Consider the following 21664-nt stretch of genomic DNA (forward strand, 5'->3'; position numbering starts at 1 on the left):
TGTATGTAAGTGACTCACTTGAGGTAATCAAAGGAAAATATTTGGAGCATGAGGACACTTATGACATGCTTATCAAACATGCAGGTGACTGAAGACTGAGTTCTAGTCCTAGCTCTGCCCCTAACTAGTCCTGATATTTGGGCAAGTTACTTAACCTGTCTAGTCCTCAATATTATTCTTAGAGAAATTAGATAGTTGAGCTAGATCAGATTTTTCAAACTTCCTTTTTCTTTTCTAAGGACAATCTTAAAGTTCTAAAGATTTTTTCAAAGAACATTTTAATGTTATAAATTTAATCGATAAAAGCTGCGCTGCATATATTCTCACCTCCTGCTTGCCTCCCTCCACCTCCTACTGGCCTCCCTGGACACAGTCTAAAAAGCACAGTATTAGGTAATCTGAAAGCTTCTTCCTGTTCTTAAATTCATTGTTTTCATGATTGGGAGCAACTATCTTTCTAATCTGCTGATTGTTCCTGTACCCTATAGCACCTTGTGGTATAAAAGAGCCCCAGACTTGAATCAGAGGATTTGGGGGTGAATTCCTAAAATCAATTATCTCTGTTACCATAATCGAGTTGCTTCACTAAGACTCTGTTTCCTCATCTATAAAATTACTGTAGAAATCTTTCCCAGGTAAGAATGCTTTGTAAACTGTAAAAGACTAAATAAATGCACAATATCATTAGTATTATACACATTAGTGTATATCCCCCTTCTCCATGGGGAGATAGCTGTATCCTCAGAATGAGCTGGAGTACCAGTATGGGTCGTATTGCTCTTTGGCAAACTTGCCTACGAGTAGAAGTAGTATCTGTCATATCTGGGCTTCATCTTCCCTGTGAGCTGAAAGCTAAGTCAGAAGAGAGGGTGTGAGCTATCAACTCAGCAAATAATTGAACTAAGGAGATGCTATCATTAAGTTTAAAGGGAAGAATTGTCCCCAGAATGTGACCTTGATAATAATGACCCAGCTATATTTCCCCCTCCACACAAAGCCATGCCCCAGTAATAATTACTGTAATTTATGAGTGTTTACTACATGCTAATAGGCACTGTCTTTACATGAGGTATCTTATTTAATTTGCAGTGGTGTTATTTCTATTTTATAGTGAAAAATAACCTATAAAATAGAGGATTATTCCTATTTTGTAGCTCAGAAAGACTAAGTGATTTGCTCAGGTTCATACAATTGGTAAGTGGCAGAGCCCGGACTCTATATCGAACACTCGGAACTGATCAACTCTGCAACTTCCAGTTGAAAGAAATAATTTTTCTTACTCAGTACAGGGACCAAAAGCCTCATTCCTCTATCTTTGGAGTTCCTTAGTCAGCCCCATCTCTCCATTTTTATTATTATTTTCATTTCTTCCTCTATTCAAAAATGCCTCGGCCGGGCGTGGGGGCTCATGCCTGTAATCCTAGCACTCTGGGAGGCCGAAGCGGATGGATGGCTCGAGGTCAGGAGTTTGAGACCAGCCTGAGCGAGATCCCGTCTCTACTAAAAATAGAGATAAAAAAAAATTATCTGGACAACTAAAAATATATATAGAAAAAATTAGCTGGGCATGGTGGCGCATGCCTGTAGTCCCAGCTACTCGGGAGGCTGAGGCAGGAGGATTGCTTAAGCCCAGGAGTTTGAGGTTGCTGTGAGCTAGGCTGACGCCACGGCACTCGCTCTAGCCCGGGCAACAGAGTGAGACTCTGTCTCAAAAAAAAAAAAAAAAAAAAATGCCTCATTCATCTTCATAAAACTCAGAGGTGGAAAGCGCCTGTTAGTCATTGATGTCTCCCCCACCATCACTACCCCACTACTTGTCCTGTGTAGTATGGTTTCTGCTTAAGGAGTCTCAGGGAATGGAGGAGTTAGTCCCATAATTAATTCATCTTTGTCAGGAAGATTTTCCTCTTATGCTTATCCTCCTCTTTAGTTTTGCATTTTACCCAATTGTTTCTCTCTGTGGGCTGCACACTTCAGCTCTTCAGATCACATTGTCTAAGTCTGGCCAGGCTTTCAGCAGTGATTCTGCTGACCTGCCTCTTCCCCTCAATCCATGGCCAGAGTAACTTTCTTATTAGCACCTGGAAGATGCTTTCCCCAGTGGATAGAGGTTGAGGTGAGCTGTGGAAGGATGCTGGGAAAGAAAGTCAAGAGGAAGAGGTATGAGCAGAAAGCTTGAAACATGCTTAGTCAGCAACCCTTGGACCCAATTTGGATTGACCACTTCTCTTAAGTTGTCCCTCCACTGGCAGCAGAGGTGTTTGCTATCCAGCTAGGCATGATTCCATTAGGATGCTGTGCCAGGCTCTAAAATTGGTGCCAGGAATTACAGAAATAAGTGGAGTGCACAAGGACAAAGGAAGACAGTGTGGTGCAGTGGAAAGCATGTCTGCTTTGGGATTTGAAAGATCTAGTTTAAATCATTGCTCCACTTTTTATATAACCATATGGCTTTGGCAAGTCACTTAACCTCCTGAGATTTAGCTTACTCATTTGTTATATGGGGAAATAATACCTATCTTGGGAGTTTGTGTAAGGATTTTTAGAGAATAGCCTGGCACATAGTAGGCACTCCACCAATGAAAACTATTGTTTTTCAAAGCCCTAATTCTAAATCACTTCCTCATAACTATGTATCCTATTTGGAGTCTCTAGGCAACTGTCCTTACCTCTTATTCTTCCATTCTCACTGTGCTGCAAACTGGCCTATAGCATTCCCATGTTCTAGCTTCAACTGCCACATCAGCAATTCCACGCGGTTCCCCACTGCCTCAAAAGCAGTACGCAGGTATGAGCTTTCAGATCCAAATCAACATTAGTTTTGCTTTTCAGTTTTCACTTTGTTGTGAATCTCACCAGTCACTGAAATGGATATAGATACCAATCTGTTTACCAGATTTTTTAACAAGTTCTATATGAATGTTGGTAATTTCTCATTTGTATCAAGGACCCATTCCATGTGCATGGGTATTGGCAATAGTATCTTAATATGTAAACAAACAAAACCCAACTTAAAATGATTTTAGCTGGTGACATCAATAAAGAAAACAAAACAAAGTGATATAATAGTCACTAGTGAGGCTATTTTAGTTATTTACATATTTATTTTTACCTTAATTTTAAAAATCAAAATAATAGATGCATGCGATTTTTGAAAATGTGTCTAATTCCAAAAAAAGTCTGATAACTAGGAGAGGAGAGGTAGAAAGTCTCCTCTGAGGACACGAGTTGAAACCTGAATTATGAGGAGACAGCTGTGAGAAGACCTGGGCAAAACCACATCAGGTGGAGAGAATAGCAATCCAAAGGCCCTGAGTGCAAAGGAGTTTGGTGTGCAGGTTCATGAGACAGGAGAAAGGATAATGTGGTTGGAGTGAACTGAGCAAAGGGGTAAAGGATAGGAGATGAGATTGTAGAGGTAGGCGGAAGCCAGATCATACAGGGCCTTATAGGGTAGAGCAAAATTGTTGGTTACGTTCTAGTTACAGTGGGAGACCATGGATGGAGTTGGGTTAAGCAAACCAGAGATATTGACTGATACATGGGTTTCTTTTTTTTTTTTTTTTTTTTGAGACAGAGTCTTACTCTGTACCCCCTGGGTAGGGTGCAGTGATATGACAATAGCTCACTGCAACCTCAAACTCCTGGGCTCAAGTCATCCTCCTGCCTCAGCCTCCTCAGTAGCTGGCACTACAGGCACACGTCACAATGCCCGGCTAATTTTTTGTATTTTTAGTACAGATGCGGTCTCACTCTTGTTCAGGCTAACCTCGAACTTCTGATCTCAAGTGATCCTCCCACTCGGCCTCCCAGAGTGCTAGGATTGTATGTAGGTGTGAGCCACTGCGCCTGGCCTGATTTATGTTTTAAAGAGATAACTCTATCTGCTGGATAGAGGATGGAGTATGGAGGGGCAACAGTGAAAACAGAAGACTTTTGCAGAAGTCCAGGTGAATGATGATGGTGGCTTTGAGTGGGTTAATAACAGTGGTGACGGTGAAATTCAGGATTTATTTTGGAGGAATAGCCTCTAGGATTTGTTGATGAATTGTATTTTGAGAGCAAAGTAAAGAGGAAACCAGAATGAGTCCTAGGTTTTGGCTTGAACTCCTGGGATTATGGTGGTGCTATTTACTGAGACATGAAAGACTGGGTATAGAACATCTTTTGGGGATTGGATTTGGATTTGGATTGTTAAGTGTGATAGACCTATGACACAGTCATGCGAGGATGTCTAAACGGCCAACTTGCTTGGCCATAATAGGATACTTCCACTCCCCTCTCATACTACACATGCAACTAGATGTGGGTTAGGTTAGGGATGTGCATGAAAAAGGAGCAGACATCCATGCCAGTCCAGATGCCTTTGTAATTAACTTGCAGTTTTTTCCTAGGAGTTGATTCTTGGGCTCAGAGGACCATGGTAGGCATTCCATGGATACCTATACAACATTCTAAAATGTGTCTAAATACCTGTGGTTAATAAAGGAAGTAATTTCCCAGAATAGAGTTATATTTGGCCAAAAAACATTTCCAACTATATTTTCCACTTGGCATGTAGATAGAATATGGCATGGTATAAAGAACCAATACAATCTAGCTGAAAAATATTTCTTAGACATAGATTCTTTCACTTCAGATTCATATACTTATAGCTCTTAGATAGGGAGTATCTCAAAGAATAATTGGTTTAGCCACTGATCTTAGGCACACAAAGTGTCAAGGCAGCAAATGCCTAGAACTGTGGTCCCCAAGCCCCTGGGCTGCAGACTGGCACTGGTCAGTGGCCTGTTAGGAACCGGGCTGCAGAGCTCTGCAATCCCCAGCCCCATCCATGGAAAAATTGTCTTCCATGAAGCTGGTTCCTGGTGCCAAAAAAGTTGGGGACCACTGAGTTATGCTTTAAATTTAGACAGGAGTCTAGCAACAAAACAGCTTGCAAGCAAGGGTGAGCAGCAGGTGAGCCAGTGAAGCTTCATCTGTATTTACAGGTGTCCCCCATTGTTCGCATCACCTCCTGGGCTCCTCCCCACACTCCACCTTCTGTGGAAAAATTACCTTCCACAAAACCTGTCCCTGGTGCCAAAAAGGTTGGGTACCGCTGGCCTAGGAGACTGACACCATCTTTTGTAACAGAGCTTTCTGACTTGAAGAACTGGCCCTTTTCTTCAACATTCTTACTTTATGCATTCAGTTTCCTCAAAACCTTATTTTATGCTAAAAAATGAAGTATAAATAAAATAAATTCAATATGGACAAACTCATTAAAACAATTTGATTTATCTAGAGGATTGCATTTATGTTAATGTAACCAGTATATTTACACAACAAAATATCACCAAATAGCAGGCCTTAGAAGAAAGTCTGTCCATAAAGGAGTTATTAAACATTTATTTTAAAATTATGTTTTTAAAAACCTTAAATTCATAGAGTAACAAATATGTTCCCTTTGTTAGGGAATATTTTGTCTACCAAGGCCCACTGGCCTACAGAAAACAGTAAAAGTCCTGTCAGAAGTAGAAGTAATTTAACTTGTTTGGCTGTGGAAATTTTCTTTTAAGAAAGCTATATACAAGCTTATGATTATATGCTTCTAAAATTAAGAACTGCAAACATAAAATTATCTTCTACAAATATGACTATCTCAAATGCTATATTTAAATGTCATATTATGGTTGGTTTCCAGATGGGGGTGAGAGTGGAGGTAGGTAAAGAGAAGAGGCAGAAGGAAGTCAAAGAAAGAAACAATGCGTGGAAAAGAACCATTGATAAAGGAGGAGAGAAAGAGACAGGAGAAAAAGAGTGGAGACAGAAAGACATACATAAACAAACAGAAAAATAGGGAGTGAAGGAGTAGAAGAGAAGGCAAAGCAAAAGGACCAGAGAGAGAAGCTGGTGGTGAGCAGGCAAATTATTCCACTCATACCTTGCAGTTCATTGTGGACTTCAAGTATGGTTTCCTCTCCCACTGTCCTTTGAAATAAGAAGTAACTGTTTAACCACTGCTCATAGCCGTTTCATTTCTCTCGCCTTTCAGCCTTCCTTCCAAGGCACTAACAGTCAAGTCAATCCACCAAAGGAAACATGTTCTTCGGGCTACTGGGTAGTGACCAGAATATTATCTTGGGGCCAAAAAAGAATCAAGCTATTGGCCAGACAGTCCACAGACCAGAGATCACCCAGCCCTGTCAAGGTTAACAAAGTAGTGGTACATCCTAGTGCTTTAGAACCTAGAATGTTATCTAATCACTAGGATGCTTCCTCCCATGCAAATTGTGCTTCGAAAGAGATTGAAACAATTTTCTTCCAAATGTTTAAATATCTCCCTTGGGATATCATTTAGCTTTCTAACACAAAATTCTTAGATTAATTTCTAGTGTATCCCATTTACATAAGAAGAAATGGAACAACATGGTTTTTGACGTTGCCTTATAGCCAGGCCTTCTCAGCCTATAAGATTCTTTTACAATGACCTTCTCAATATACAGGCTTACACCTGGATGATGAGTCTGGTACCTTTCTGGAAGCTCCCTGAGCTAAGCTCATTACCAAACTGGGGTCTCCCAGAAGTTATAAATCCCACTCCACCCCACCCATGTACACACTAGTCTATTTCCAAGACCACTTCACCTCATGGTTGTAAAGCAGAAATATTATGACATGTTGATAGAAAGAAACCAAGGAAGTAGAATTTTTTGAAAGCCAAGGAAGCAGCCACATCCTGTAATAAAATTGAAAAATAATCACCATTGTCTACATTAGACCAATACCACAAACTAAAAGGGTGGAGACATTAATTTCAGTAGCAACTTGCTGACATACTTCCCCCTTTCTTGTCATGGACTATCTGTCCCATTTCTGCATCAAAGGGCTGAAGGTTTTGTTTGCTATGTCTTTCAAGGTAACATTAGAGCTTGTGTTCTGCACAAAAACTAGCTCAACTCAGGGCTTGTATTCTCTGAAAAAGTTAGCTCAACTCAGGTGAATTATTTCTTACATGTGTAAAAGACAACATGATTCTTATGAGACATGGGCAATATATATATAACCTGAACTTTTGTACCCCCATAATAAGCTGAAATAAATAATATAAAAAAAAAGTCTTTGAAGAATTTCCCTTCTCAGCAACAAGGCAGAACAAGAGGTTGGACGTACATACAGTGCTTTGCTTTTGTCTTAGTCTCCTTTGGTGGAAGCTAGGAGTTGCACACCAGAAAATGATGATCTCCTTATAGGTTTTTTTGTTTTGTTTTATTTTTTTTGAGATAGAGTCTCCCTCTGTTGCCTGGGCTACAGTCCCGTGGTGTTAGCCTAGCTCACAGCAACCTCAAACTCTTGTGCTCAAGGGATCCTTTTGCCTCAGCCTCCCGAGTAGCTGGGACTACAGGCATGTGCCACCATGCCTGGCTAATTTTTTCTATATAGTTTTAGCTGTCCATCTAATTTTTTTCTATTTTTTTTTAGTAGAAACAGGGTCTCGCTCTTGTTCAGGCTGGTCTCAAACTCCTGAGCTCAAACAATCCACCTGCCTTGGCCTCCCAGAGTGCTAGGACTACAGACGTCAGCCACCACTCCTGGCCCATCTCATTAAAGTTTGAATTGCCAACTTCAGAGAAATAACATATTAGATCCCCTCAAATATCATAACCTATTTACTCTTTCCTCTATTTTCTTAACTGGAAGGGGTTCTTCCAAACACAATAACATCTACCTCAACACTATTATAGAATTAACTATAATCTTCAATCTATTTTGTGATCATCTACTCTCTGGTCTGCTCTGAAAGAGTAGACTTCCCAGTAGACCTGGGACTTCTACATGATTCTTCTTTTAACAATTTTACATTCCAACTGGAGAATTTTAAGGTAGATTTACTTTTTTAACTTACTATGTATATTCAATAACCTCTTGAAAAGCTGATGTGCGCTTAATGGAACTTTGTTTTCCTCTTCCTCTCCTGTCTTCCTTTTCAGAGATGTGAGATTTGGCAATGTACAGAAGAAAATATAGACAGTATATTGATTCAGCATAGCCTTTGGAGACAAGAAGACCTGGGTTTGAGATCTCGGTCTAGTTAGTCAACTTTTCTGCTGGTCTAGTTATTCAATCTTTCAGAGTTTGATTCCTGGAAATGGTAACACTCTCTATCTTATGGAATGTTATAAAGATCAAAAACAATGTTGAAAGTCTAGAGCCCAGTGGGTTACAGATTGATTATACAAGTAAAATTTATATGTTGCAAGTGTCTATGGCATCTGGGAGTTGGATACTGGTTCACAGAAACTACTGTTTCCCAAATTTCCCTGATAATAAGAAATTCTTGTGGTATTGGTTAAAAAAATATAATTTCTCTGGTCTCATCCCAGACCTGAATGAATCAGAAACTCCAAGGCTTGGGAACTAAGGAACTATATTTTTAACAGACATTCTTTATGATTCATATCATCAGAAAAGTTGTGAAAACACTAATATAGACTATCAATATCTGTTGTATTCTATAATTATAATGAAAATTTAAAATAAAATAACATTTAGTAATTTTAATTTTTTAAATGTGTACAGCTTCATTACACTCCTAGATAAATCATCCAGTTGAGTATTTTAACTGAAATTTATACCAAATATCTAAACTTCTAGTTCATCTGTCTTTTTCTCTGTAGGTTCCACAAAACAGTCAAACTTCATTCTCATTAATGAATTAAAAAAGAACTGCTTTTGGCTTTAACTGATTTAGTATCAGCAGAATAAGAGCCAAGAATATTATAAAGCACTTTGGTAATGTAAAGTGTTACATAAATGTTTATTATAATAATTAACTGTAATAATTATAATAATAATGGTCTACATCTACAAGACTTGACTTGTGAGTTAACCAGCTACCTGCATTTTAATATGCTGTTAGCAAATCTCTCTAAGATTCCTAGAGACAAAGCTTGAAATATTATGAATAAAAACCGCACAAAATCTCTTCTGGTTTGAACCCGAATTGCTTTTTAGTCTTTCTTTTTTTAAGATGGACCTCTAGCTAAATGCACATTTTAGGTTATATTTCACAATGTATTTAGAGACCTTAGTATTTTTAAGTGTTTTACATCCAGATATACATTTCCTATGTCCTTCAGAGATGACATTGTGGATGATTATTTTCTTTGTGTGTTTTATGAATCACGGACCCACAGGAGTGAGAAAATGAGGAGGAAAGGGTGGGAGAAGGGTTGGCTAGATCAGTGTGTCACCAGCAGCTCTTTCAGAATGAATGACTACTCAACAAGGAGCATATACTGAGCTCTTACTAGGAGCCAGCTACTGTCCTAGTAGCCTGAACATAGCTACTAGCTGCTCTGTTGGGTCACTGTTTTCAGTTTTGCCTCTGAGCCATGTGATCAGCTAGAGGCATGGCAATTATTGGTGACTGGTAGATACTATTCTGTTAAAAAGAGCCAGGATGTTCTTGGTTGCCCTGGGCCACGACTAGCACACAGTGGATGATGCTGTTTCAGAACTGCCTGTGAGTTTATGCCTATGTTTATGCTTATCTTGTGTCATGCAACACAAGAAAAGCTGATTGTTTGTTTTGCTCGCATCCACTAGAGTTAGTTTGAGATGAATATGCTGTAGGGCTGTTAAACCAACATTAGACACTATCTAGAATCTAGATTATACCATCATGTGTTTGTTTATAAGTTGCTTTCACATTATTCTTTAGTTGTTTCCTACTAAAATTATCTTTTTTCTTTAGCTAGTACCCTTCTACATTTTTTTTCTATAATTTGTTTCCTAGGATAAAACTATACATATGGAGGGTATTCAAATTTTGGTTGAATTGAATTAATAAATATATTACTTAATTCACTGCACAATAGGTTCTTGTTGACAACTATTTCTCTTCATTTGACATTCAGTAACATTGATGAAAATTTCTATAACTTAAAAATTTGATATGTAGTGTTTTTGGAAAGCCTAAAACTATCAGCCATGTGAAAATCTGAACACAGTCACTCACAATTATCAATTGTACTACCAATGCGTTGGATTTGGGTTTTTTTTTCCTCATTCCAGAAAAATTAGAAAATACAAAAAGTATACATAAGAATTTAAAATATACTTACTGTTCACCAGGTCTGGGAAAAAAAAAAGAGTTTAAAATAAAGGATTTGGATTACTTTTACCTTTTTTTCTTATCAATTGAGGTCATGAACAGAAAATATTTTTATTTTTATTGTGCATATATTGTACATAACTCATGCATTTGTTTTTATTTTCCTTGGAATTTTTTCATTGTTACTATTTTGGTGTGTAGCCTTCTGAACTTTCTTTTATGCACATAGACATTTTTCCATAAAAATGCGAGTGTGCACATACATTCTATTGTAATGACTTTATAAGCATAATATCTCTTTTTATAAAGATGCTCATTTCTGATGGAATGGACAGCTAATGAGGGCAAGGAGTAGAGATGGGGGCAATGTCTAGCCTATGCTTTCCACTTTCATTTAAATAATATCCTTTACCTCAGTGCTTCTCAGACTTTAGAATACTTTAGGATTATCTGAGAAGCTTGTTTAAAAATGTAGACAATCCTCAGCCTAGCACACAGAGATTCTGATTTAATAGGTAACCAGCATTTAACTGTACTTCCCATTTTTATCATCATCTCCCTTTTGGGGAATCTGCTTTCGTGCACAGGCTTAGAAAGAATCATCTGAGTCTGGCCTTAGGTTCCCTCACATGGAGGCTCTTTTTCAGAACTTTCAGTTTAGAGCAGTGACGCAATGATAAGGTCAGAACTTGGGATTGTGACAGCATGCAGACCACATTGTTCCTGCAGGATGACTTTTGTCGTGGTTCTACTTAAAGCTTCCTTGGTTTCAATCTCTGGTCAAGTCTGTGAACCTCTGATGTTCTTCTAGTGAGTTCCTTTTTTGCCTAAGGTAGCTGAATTGGTTTCTGTTGCTTGCAACCCAGAACTATAACCAATATAATAGCTCAATACTAAGGTCTAGGAACCCACATTTTCAACAAGTTATCCAGGCCGGGTACGGTGGCTCATGCCTGTAATCCTAGCACTCTGGGAGGCTGAGGTGGGAGGATTGCTTCAAGTCAGGAGTTTGGGACCAGTGTGAGCAAGACTGAGACCCTGTCTGTACTAAAAATAGAAAAATTAGCCAGGTGTGGTGGCATATGCCTGTAGTCCCAACTACTCAGGAGGCTGAGGCAGGAGGATCATTTGAGCCCAGAAGTTTGAGGTTGCTGTGAGCTAGGCTGATGACATGGCACTCTACTCAGTGAGATTCTGTCTCAAAAAAAAAAAACCAAAAAGCACACACACCAAGTTATCCAGGTGATTCTGATGCAGATGAGTCCTCAAACTACACTTTGAGAAATTCTATTCTATGCCTTTAGTATTCTACACAGCTTCTGGTACCATGGTATTTCTGTAGAAGGTACTCAGTAAATGCTTGATAGATGAATGAATGGATAAAGGGATGGATAAATAATGAATTGCTTATAAAGCAGCCTGACCTCCAGTCTACTAATGCTAGACTTTTGTCAAATAAATGAAAGGACTTTGGTGTCTTTCCCTAGAGTTTTCTTGTTAGGTATTTATGCTAGTTTTACTTCATTGTAGTTGAAAACTATAATGTAGTTTATAAAGGACACACCAGGGAGGAATTGATAAGAAAGAATTCATGCTAGAATCTTGCCAGTAATGAAGAAATGAGGTTTTATAGGTGTGCCATAGGTTTTTGTTTGGCTTTTATGTTTGTTTTTTTTCTGCACAATGGTACAAATCTTTGAATATTTGTATATTTCTTCAGTATTTTATGTACTAAAGGAAAACAAACCTATGAAGACAGCTAATTAAAATCTCCTTTTCTTGCTTAAGTAAGTTGAAAAGTATGCCAGTAGGTAATGGAATTTTTCATGACTTTGACGTTGGTGATGATTTCTTCAAAAGTTAGAGCAAATGATTAACTTTCTTTGTAAGACTTTCCCATTTTTTATTTCCTCAGTGTTCTAAGAAGTCTTTATAAGTACTGGTGAAAAATCTTTGTAAGAATTTCCTTTCATGTAAGGATAGAGTCCTCTTTGTTATTTGTAGGTCCTCAAGAAAGGTGGATAAGTACCTTTGTACCTCAAAGACCTAGGCTTAGTTTATGTTAATATATCTCTATCAGAGAACAAGCCTGGGATTTAAAATATATATATATACATACATATATATATGTATGTATATATATATATACCTCTAGATACACTGACCATGGCTCCTCACTGCAGCCTTGAACACTTAGGCTCAAACAATCCTCCTGCCTCAGCTTCCTGAGTCACTGGGATTACCAGGGTGGGCCACCACACCTGGAATCAAGCTTTTAAATTTGAAAGGCAGTGTGCGATGGTGAGATAGACACTAGCTTACAGACTTGGACACAGAGTGTGATTCCTGGTTTTGCAACAATATAACTGCAATTATTGACTTATTTGTCTGTGTTCTCCCACCACATGGACAGGGATCATGTTTTATTTTCCTTCCTATCCCTACCACTGGGCAATAGTTAGCACTCAGGTAATGTTTATTTAAAATGAAGCTTGAATGAATCCCTAAACTTGGGTGGCTCACAGTCTTTCTGGACTTCTTATTTGTCATATGTAAAATAGACTGGTTATTCTCTAACATCATTTCCAGCTCTGACACTCTATGATTATATGATCTGTGTATCCTGAAGCCAACTTCCCTACGCAGTCTCTCTTGTTTGGGCCATTGAGAAACGGGATTGCATTGCTTGCTTTGTTGTAAGTGGCTTCTTCATCTCTGAGTCACTCTTACTTAAGAGTTTCAAAAAGCCTGCAGTTTTGCTGTATAACTAGTGCAGAACAACTTGGAGAATTGCCCATTTAATATTCACTTGTATAGTTTTATGAACAGTTCTCCACTCCATGAGGGCTGCTAAGATATTTTACATAGCTTTGTAAAGACATCTTCCATCTCAAGGAATTTGACACATTTCTGGTTAGATTGCATTGGCTACATTTCAGCAAATTTTTTAATTGGCTAGAAAGAGTTCAGAATGACTCAAATGATGGAATGATGAACTATCTGGTATTCAAAGTCACTGGGGAAGCCAAGACATCTGTCCATCTATAACATACTACAGCTTTTCTTTACCTCTCTATACTAGAGAGTTTTGCTTGAAGAATGATAGAAATGTAAGGACTAGAATCATATCATCAACACTGTAGGAGATTAGAGTGCGAAGGACCTTGGGTTTGTTGTGAGGAACCATAGTGGATGCCTGAAAGGGGGAAGGAATTCTAATTAGATAAGACTCTGAGTTCTCCTCATTCCAGCTTCAACCATCTCACCCAAGAGTAAACCTGCTTTTGTCCATTTTACATGATGAAATTCTGAATAATTTTATTTAAAAAGTTCTGCTTCTAAATAAACTTTTGGCCTATCCCTCTAATCCAACTCCTCATTTATAAATAAAGAGGCTCAAGAAGTTAAGTGATTTGATCTTGAGAGAGGTCACTGAAAGATCTGCTAGATGGCTCCTAATTTTCAAAAAAGATTTTGAGGAAAAGAAATGTCACAAGTAGAGCCAAAGGTATAAGTAGAAAAACCTACAGTAATAGAATGCTTAACTTTTCTAATTTACAAAGCTTTAATAGATGCATATCATTTGATCTTCACAACAGACTTGTGAAGAAAGCCGTATAGGTATTATTAACACCAATTTACAGATGAGGAAACTGACACCAGGCAAGGTCAAGTGGCATGAACAAGGCTGTAAGTATTAGAGCCTGGACTGGAACTCTTAACACTTCTGACCTGGAACCCAGTGATTTTTGTATTACCCCACACTGCAGACTAAAGAAACATGACAAATAAATGTGTCAACATATCTTAGAGACATGAGTTGGTAGTGGGTAGAAGATTCACACACATTCTGGTGCCTGAGGATATGATTTGGCAATTGTGTGCATTTTCCCAAAGTTATCCTATGCTGTCATTGCTCATAGTCTGAATCATGCACATTGTTCCTATTGAGGGAATATTTGAGCATACTCTTTCATGTGCTATTTTAGCAACAGCAGTTTGCTAACTATGAAGACAAAATTATCTTATTAGATCATAAGGAAATCTGCCTTTTGGTTTTGTCAGGCTTTTGTTTCTGCTGGGTACTCCTTATAAGAATTTACTTAGCCAAAATGTTTAATGTGTAAGAAAACTCAAAGACAAGTTTTCTTCTGTGTTAGTCTAATTTTTCTTTCATTTTCTGTTTCTTTTCTCCTCCTATCCTCTACCCTTATCTACCTCCCTAATAATTATTTATTGTAGAAAATGTAGAATCTCTTTTCAAGGATAAAATCAAACTTAAAAAGAAATAAATTTATAACCTTACAACATAGGACTTAATTTATAAATAAGAACAAATTGAAACATTTTAGAGATTGAGTTGTGAAAATGGGAGAACATTTGAAAAGAAAAACTAAGCTTTCTGGGGAAACAGCTGTAGGGTACTTTTCAATGGAATAGATAAACCAGTTTGAAGTTTGAGGTTGAAAGTCATATCTGGCTAGTTTGCATTTCTTGATACTCCAAGAAAAGGTCCTACAGACCTTAAAGGACTAATACAATTAATTAATGAACAATTAATGAATTGTGTAAAGCACAGAGAAGTCATTTAAACTAAGTTCATAGAATAAAACCTAGAATGTTTAATTAGTCCATCTTGGGAGAATATAAGCATATTATCTAAGAAATTGCTACTATATTTATAAACTAGGGTTAACTGACAAGTTCCCTCTCCTTGCAGAAGCTGTCTAGATGTCTGGCTACTATAGGCCAGATGGAAATATGATGGGGTGAAGAGTAGAAAAAGAACATGATCATGGAGATAAGGTCAGATCTTCCTCTTTACTTTGCCCAAGAAATAACAATATGTGGCTATCCTAAGGGATCCTTCTGTCTCTTGGAATTAGGCACAGTTAAGGAAGACAGAAAACAGCAAATAATAATGCCTTAAACCAGATATAAATTCATTTCTCTCTTACATAAATGAAGTCTGGAAGTAAGCAGTCCAGAGTTGGTATGACAGTTCTGCCATCATCAGAGACACAGACTCTTTCTACCCTGTTGCCCTGCCAGCCTCAGTGCATGGCCTCTACCTAATGGCCCAGAATCTTTGAGCTTCAGTCATCATGTTTTATTTCCAGCCCAAATGAAGGAGACAAAGGTGAAGATGGCTTGTTTGATCTCCCTTTCAGGAGCCTTCCAGGAAATCTCAAAGGACAATTTTGTTAACATCTCATTGATTAGAATTTAGTCACATACCTACACACCTAACTGCAAGGGAAGCTTTTTTTTTTTTTTCTTTCTGAGTGGCTATAAACCCCAAAATCAAGATTCCAAGCAGGAAGGACAGGGAGTGGATATTTGAGATTGTGTCTGACACAAGTCTCCTCTTTCTACCAGCATTTTGGTCAGCAGCTGCTCAGACTTATGTTTATGAGTTTGCTTGAATTCTGCCCTCCCTTCCCCGCCTCATTTGAACTCAAGGGTAAATAAACTGCTGCTCCTTCTGGTCCAGTAGAAGAGAGGTGAACTTGAGGGGTTTAATTTTTTTCCCCTACAACTTGCTGGGAAATGCAGATGAGTTCAGTACTACATGCAGGTTGTTCCTTATGGAACTGCTGAAGGACTGAAACTTTCAGAAGAAAACTCTATGGCATCCCCACTATATCCCTAAATACATAAACTTAAATTTAAATATTGTTAAAAATGGCAGATGAGCCAAACAACCATATTCCAAGCTGGTATGAAAGCGTGTGTACCATGAGACTTTTCTGAGAAAAAAATAGCCCAGGCAATTCAAAATAAGCAAACATCTCTAAACATCCTGTAATTTATTTTCTAGCAAGGATCATGGGAATGATAGTTGAAGCCAGAAGAAATTTGAATGAACCCAGTCTTCACTTAAAAAAGATTCAAGGGAGAGTCAAGATCTACATGGTTAAAAATGTCAAAGCAACAACAAAGAGTACAGATATAACTAAACTTAAAAAAGTTATTATATAAAAATTTATTAAAGGAAGTATTAAATTACTTATCATTTTTATTCTTACAAATAACAGTACCGTTGTACTCTGTGATCTCAGAACTAGGAATTTGGGATTAAGAATTATGGTTTTTCCACCAAGAACAAGAGAAAAGAGCATAAGCTTAGGACGCCAAAAGCATCCATTTAAAGCTCAGCTCTGTCACTCACTGTCTGTTCCTTAGAGCAGATTACTTAACTTTTCTTAATTCCAGTTTCTTCTTCTGAGATTTGAGAATAATGCCTATCTCTTAGGGTTGTTCTGAGGATTAAATGAGGTAATGTAAATACTGTGTTTGGCACATTGAAGGTATTCAAAAACTGGGTAAAATTATCATTAATGATTGTGCTATTTCTGGGAATGGATTAGGTTCTACACAATGGTTTGGAGAGAGCACATAAAACGAGAACAATGCATATATAGTGCTTGCTATGATCCATATGCTGTTCTCAGCACTTTACTCAGTAAGATGGATGTTTTTAAGCATTGCAAGGTAGTTTTTATTATTATCATCTCCACTTTACAGTTCAGGAAACTGAGGCACAGAAAGGTTGAGTAACCTGCCAAAGGTAAATCAGATTGCAATTATAGTGCTTCATTTTCTGGAGCACTGCTATTACCCTGCTGAAAGAATACCCGTGTTAATCATTTTTGATTTTGCCTTTATGAGGGTAAAATAATGACAGAATGACATGGACAATTCTGAGGGGAAAAAAAAACCAAAACAAGACAAGCAAAAAATTTGCCCAAGGTTACACAACTAAGTGACAAAGTTGAGATGTGAACCCAAGCACTCTCTCTCCAGTACTCTCACTATGATAGTATATCACTATAAATAACTTAATTGTTTAATCTGTGAATCATGAATGAGAGAAAGAACTTTCTGAGTTTCAGTGATTACCTTTCAGTGCAATAGTACCACCATGTTACCTGGGCAAGGTGGCCCTTGCTTTAGGCCCTGTGCTTCAGAAGGCCCCACATATCACAACACAAAAATTAGTTGATTAAGTGACACATGGCTGAAAAAAAGCTATGCCAATAAAACACAAAACTGGCTGAATAAATAAATAAATAAATAAACACATGGGCACCTCTGGCACTTAAGATTCTCAGCATTGACACAGTATGTTCCTTTTTTTAGTTTTTGAAGAGACAGGGTCTCAGTATGTTGCCCAGTCTGGTTTCAAACTCCTCGGCTCAAGTGATTCTCCTGCCTCAGCCTCCCAAAGTGTTAGGATTACAGGCATGAGCCACCACACCTAACAGACACAGTATGTTCTTAGTCACCCACTCTCATGCTTAACAGCATTGAGGCCACAGGGTAATGCTTCTTTACATCGCTTATCCTATGTTCTAAAATGAAAAGGAAACTGTGTCTAAAAGCTGTGAAGTCCTATGCGTTGGACTACCACCAAATTTGGAGATGAACATCAGTAATTTGGAGGATTTGAATAACAGAAGCGACTAGGTAGGAGAATAGATTAACTTTTCAGATCCTTCGTCTCAGCAAGAGAACAAGAGATTTTTGCATAATGCAGTTATTTTCTAGCACACAAAGCATCCATTTTCTTGCTTTTCTTCACATTTTAATTTGTGTTTCCAGAGTACTCATGAATTGGTGTGTTATTGGGAATAATTAAACATGGTAGCTGAGGAATATTTTGTAATATAAAATAATTCATATTACTCTTCATTGTGTGTTTGTGTAGGCAATCCGTAATACACACCAAGTGTGATGTTAGTTCTTCACATTGGCACTGGATGGGTTTTGAATGTAAAAACTGAAGGTAGTTTTATTTTTAGTAAAATATTTAAATAGATGCAAATAAATTTTTTAAATATTTTCTTTCAATAATATTGATTTAAAATTTTGATATTTAATAACTATACTTTGTTTTTCCCTTTTTAATGTTAAGAAACATAATTTTGAACACTTTAAAAAAATAATTTCCAAACAAAATAATTGTAATTTTCCAACTTATTACATTTAGTTTACATTTTATTTTATTTTATTTTTTCTTTTCTTCCTTGAGACCTCCTTTCGAGAATACTTTACACTTTTTTGATGGAAAATATATTTGAACACTTTGAATACAATTACTTTTTTAAAAAAAATCTTTTGGAGCATTGAGAATAAGTACAAGTTAAGGCCAAGAGATAAATAGAAAATATAAAAGTAAAATTCAAAAAATATATAAAAGTGAAATTCAGAAAAGAAAAGGTAAAAAAATTTATCACAGTAGAAGGATAGGACATACTTTTTTTCTTAAAAGTTTGACAGCTTGACATATGACTTAAATATTTAGACCAATGATGTGTAGGCCTCTATGTATCGTCTGGTCCCACCACCACAGTCTTAGGGGTGGGCCTTTCAGGGAGAGTTCATGTGCAGTTGTCAAAGCAAGCTCTTTTTGGCCTAACTCATATCTTAGTCTGTCTAAAATGATATAATTAGATCAGTAGCCTCACCACTGGAGAAAAGTCACAAACTAATAGCAGAAAAATCTGCACATTTCTGAAATATGAATAACTTGAAAAGGATTACATGACAGACTTAGGTGTTTTAAGTATTCTACAGCTTTCTTGGGGAAAACAGTCTGTGTGGAAAACCTCTGTGGTATATTCTGAAATAAAGAAAGATTGCTAAGACAAAATGATCTTCAAGGAGGAAAAGCATATTAAGAAGTATTTCTATTAATTTGGTCAATCAATAAATGTGTAATGATACTCATGTCATGGGCCCCAGCAGAAAAACAACATTGAAGAGAGGAGATCCAACACAAGCCAAAGATGTGGTCTTGCCAGCAGGGATTGTACCATCTAATTGATCTAACTGCAGAGACAAGTGTTGCAAACCAGAAATAATTAGAGGATACGTGCTAAAAGAATTGTGAGGTCCAACAAGTGTTATGGAGGATCAAAGTAGAGAAAGATTGGTGTGATCTTGAATCATCCTGGGGGGAGGGCTTCATAGAGGGCACTGGGATAAGTCTGATAATAATCATCCCTGGAATGGAGTTAGGAAGGGCCTCTTAGGTTCAAGGAAATCACATGAACTATTTTTAAAACAGACAAAATGCCATTTCTCTGCCTCCTTCCTCCCCCACAGCAGTGCTGTATGTAAATGTTCCTAGTGTTATCTAGTTCTATTCTTTTTTTATCAATGATGGAACTGTGACTTGGTATGTGTGTGAATATCATTATACAGCACCCTTTCCTCTTTCTGATTTTGTGATCAGCTGGAAGATAGACATCAGAGTCAGATAACTAGAAATTAAAATAGCTCTATTAGTGGTAAAAAAGCTAAATTGGAAGATAAGACTTTGATATGTGTCCACATTTTACCCCAAAATTTGATAGACTAACCCACCTAGATATGAGTCCACCAGACACCCCCAGGCCTCCCTAAGCAGATAAGGTCTCCCTTATCACTCAGCAGAAAACAGGACGGGCCAGGTCTCTGCAGGTGGAGAGGTGAAGGCTTTGCACAGGGTGAGCTAGGGTGAGGCGAATGAGGCACCCAGGGTACAAAATTCAAGGAGACCCTTATTCTCAGGTTTGTGAATATGTTTGCTGCATACACCTGAGAGTGCGGGTCCTCTTAAATTGTGTGCCCCAAGTTCCTCACTGGCCTCACACTAGTCCTGTCCCTGGCCAACCATGTCTATTTCTTTTTCCTTAGCTGCCAGGTCAGGTAAATCACTCCTCCTCCCCTAGGGAGAATGAATATGAGGGCAAAGAGGGACCAGGGGGTGGTATTCTAGTGGATGTGTCCGCATGTGGCGAGATGAGGGGAAAGGGCCCACCTCCCAAAAGGGGTCATAGAAGTGAAGTTTCTCACCAAGACCATATAACCAGCAGAGACAGGACTTCTGATTTCCTGTTCAAAAAAAAAAAGATACGATGCAGTTTAGTGATTAAACTCACCAGAGCACTCTTAACCAGATCTTTATTATTACTGTTATTATTATAATTTTGCCTTCATGACACTTTTAGGTGACTCAGGCAAACATATATACTCCTACAGAGATAGCTGGGAAGGCCATGTGAAAATGAAGTTATGCTGCCACAAAGCCAAGGATCACCCAGAGCCACCAGAAGCTGGAAAAGGCAAGGAAGGATTCTCCCCTAGACCCTTTGAAGGGAATATGGCCCTGCCAACACCTTGATTTTGGACTTCTGACCTCTAGAACTGTGAGAGAATAAATTTCTATTGTTTTAAGGCATCAAATTTGTGGTAATTTGTTACAGAAGCCCTAGGAAACCAATACATAGGGCAGATATATATTTTTAAAAGCTCTGTATTAGCTACCTATTATCCCAAAACTGAGTGGCTTAAAACAATAGTATCTCAGCCAGGTGTGGTAGCAAGCGCCTGGAGTCCCTGCTACTTGAGAGCCTGAGGCAGAAGGATAGCTTGAGCCCAGGGGTTCGAGGCTGTAGTGTGCTATGATCATGCCTGTGACCAGCCACTGCACTCCAGCCTGAGCAACATAGAGAGACCCCCGTCTCTAAAACAAACAAAATGAAACAAAACAAAACAGCCCAATATCTTAACGTAGTTTCCGTAGGCCAGGAGTTTGGGAACAGCTTGGCTGGGTCGTTCTGGCTCAGGATCTCTCAAGAGGTTGCAATCCAGATGTTGGTCAGGGCTTCTGAAGGCTTGAATGCGGTCTTGGAAGATCTGCTTCTAAAATGGCTCATCCACAAAGCTGGCGAGTTAGTGCAGGCTGTTGGCAGGAGGCCTGAGTTCTGTGCCACGTGGACCTTTCCCTTGGACCGTGTGAGTGTTCTCATAACTTGGTGGCTGATTTCTGCCAAAGTGAGTGAGCCAAGAAAGAGCAAAGTGAAAGCTGCAATATGTTTTATGACCCTAACCTCAGAAGTCACACGCCCTCAATTCCTCAATATTCTATTGGTTGCACAAGGTCATTCCTGTTCATTGTGGGAAGGGGCTATACAAAGGCAAGAATGCTAGGAAGTGAAAATCACTGAGGTCCAGCTTGGAGGCTGGCTAGCACAGGTCCCAAAATTTTCAGGGTATTTCTGGAGCTAGAATATTTTCTACATAGTCACCTAGACCATTTATATCTGGAGCCACAATGCTAAACAATATAAGTACTCTTTGGAGTAATGAATGTGAGTTACTACAAGTTATTCAAATATTTAATTCTATTTGCTTTCACATTTTACACTGAATCTTCTAAAATATGCTATTTTCATGGGTAAAAAATTATCTAATATCAGCAATTTCATATAGGTCATTCAATATGAAATGTCTGATTTTGAATCAAAAGTTTAGTATATCTCAAACAAGAAGCAGTAAAATTAATCAAAGTTATGTGTCTAAACTATTGACACAGTGTTGTCATCTTAACAGCAGCTTGTTTGTGCCAGGAGCATAGAAGCCTGGAGAGCAAGTCGTGATGAAATTATGAAAGGCCTTTTCCACAGCTTGTTGAGAATTGAATATTTTTTCTTGTAAGAAATGGTCCTGGAAGAAGTAGTAGTCAGTTGGTACAAGGTCTGGTGAATACGGTGGATGACAGAGAGTTTCTAAGTC

General features: G+C 38.1%; 1 non-coding gene across 1 annotated transcript; it reads left to right on the plus strand.

Annotated features, from left to right (window-relative positions):
- Positions 1 to 16672: 16672 nt before the first annotated feature.
- On the plus strand, positions 16673 to 16803 carry LOC123643121. The gene has a single exon (XR_006736681.1). It is a non-coding gene; the product is annotated as a small nucleolar RNA SNORA69 (small nucleolar RNA).
- Positions 16804 to 21664: the final 4861 nt, after the last annotated feature.

The sequence above is a fragment of the Lemur catta genome, chromosome 7 (genome assembly GCF_020740605.2).
Source record: "Lemur catta isolate mLemCat1 chromosome 7, mLemCat1.pri, whole genome shotgun sequence".
Lineage (NCBI taxonomy): Eukaryota > Metazoa > Chordata > Mammalia > Primates > Lemuridae > Lemur > Lemur catta.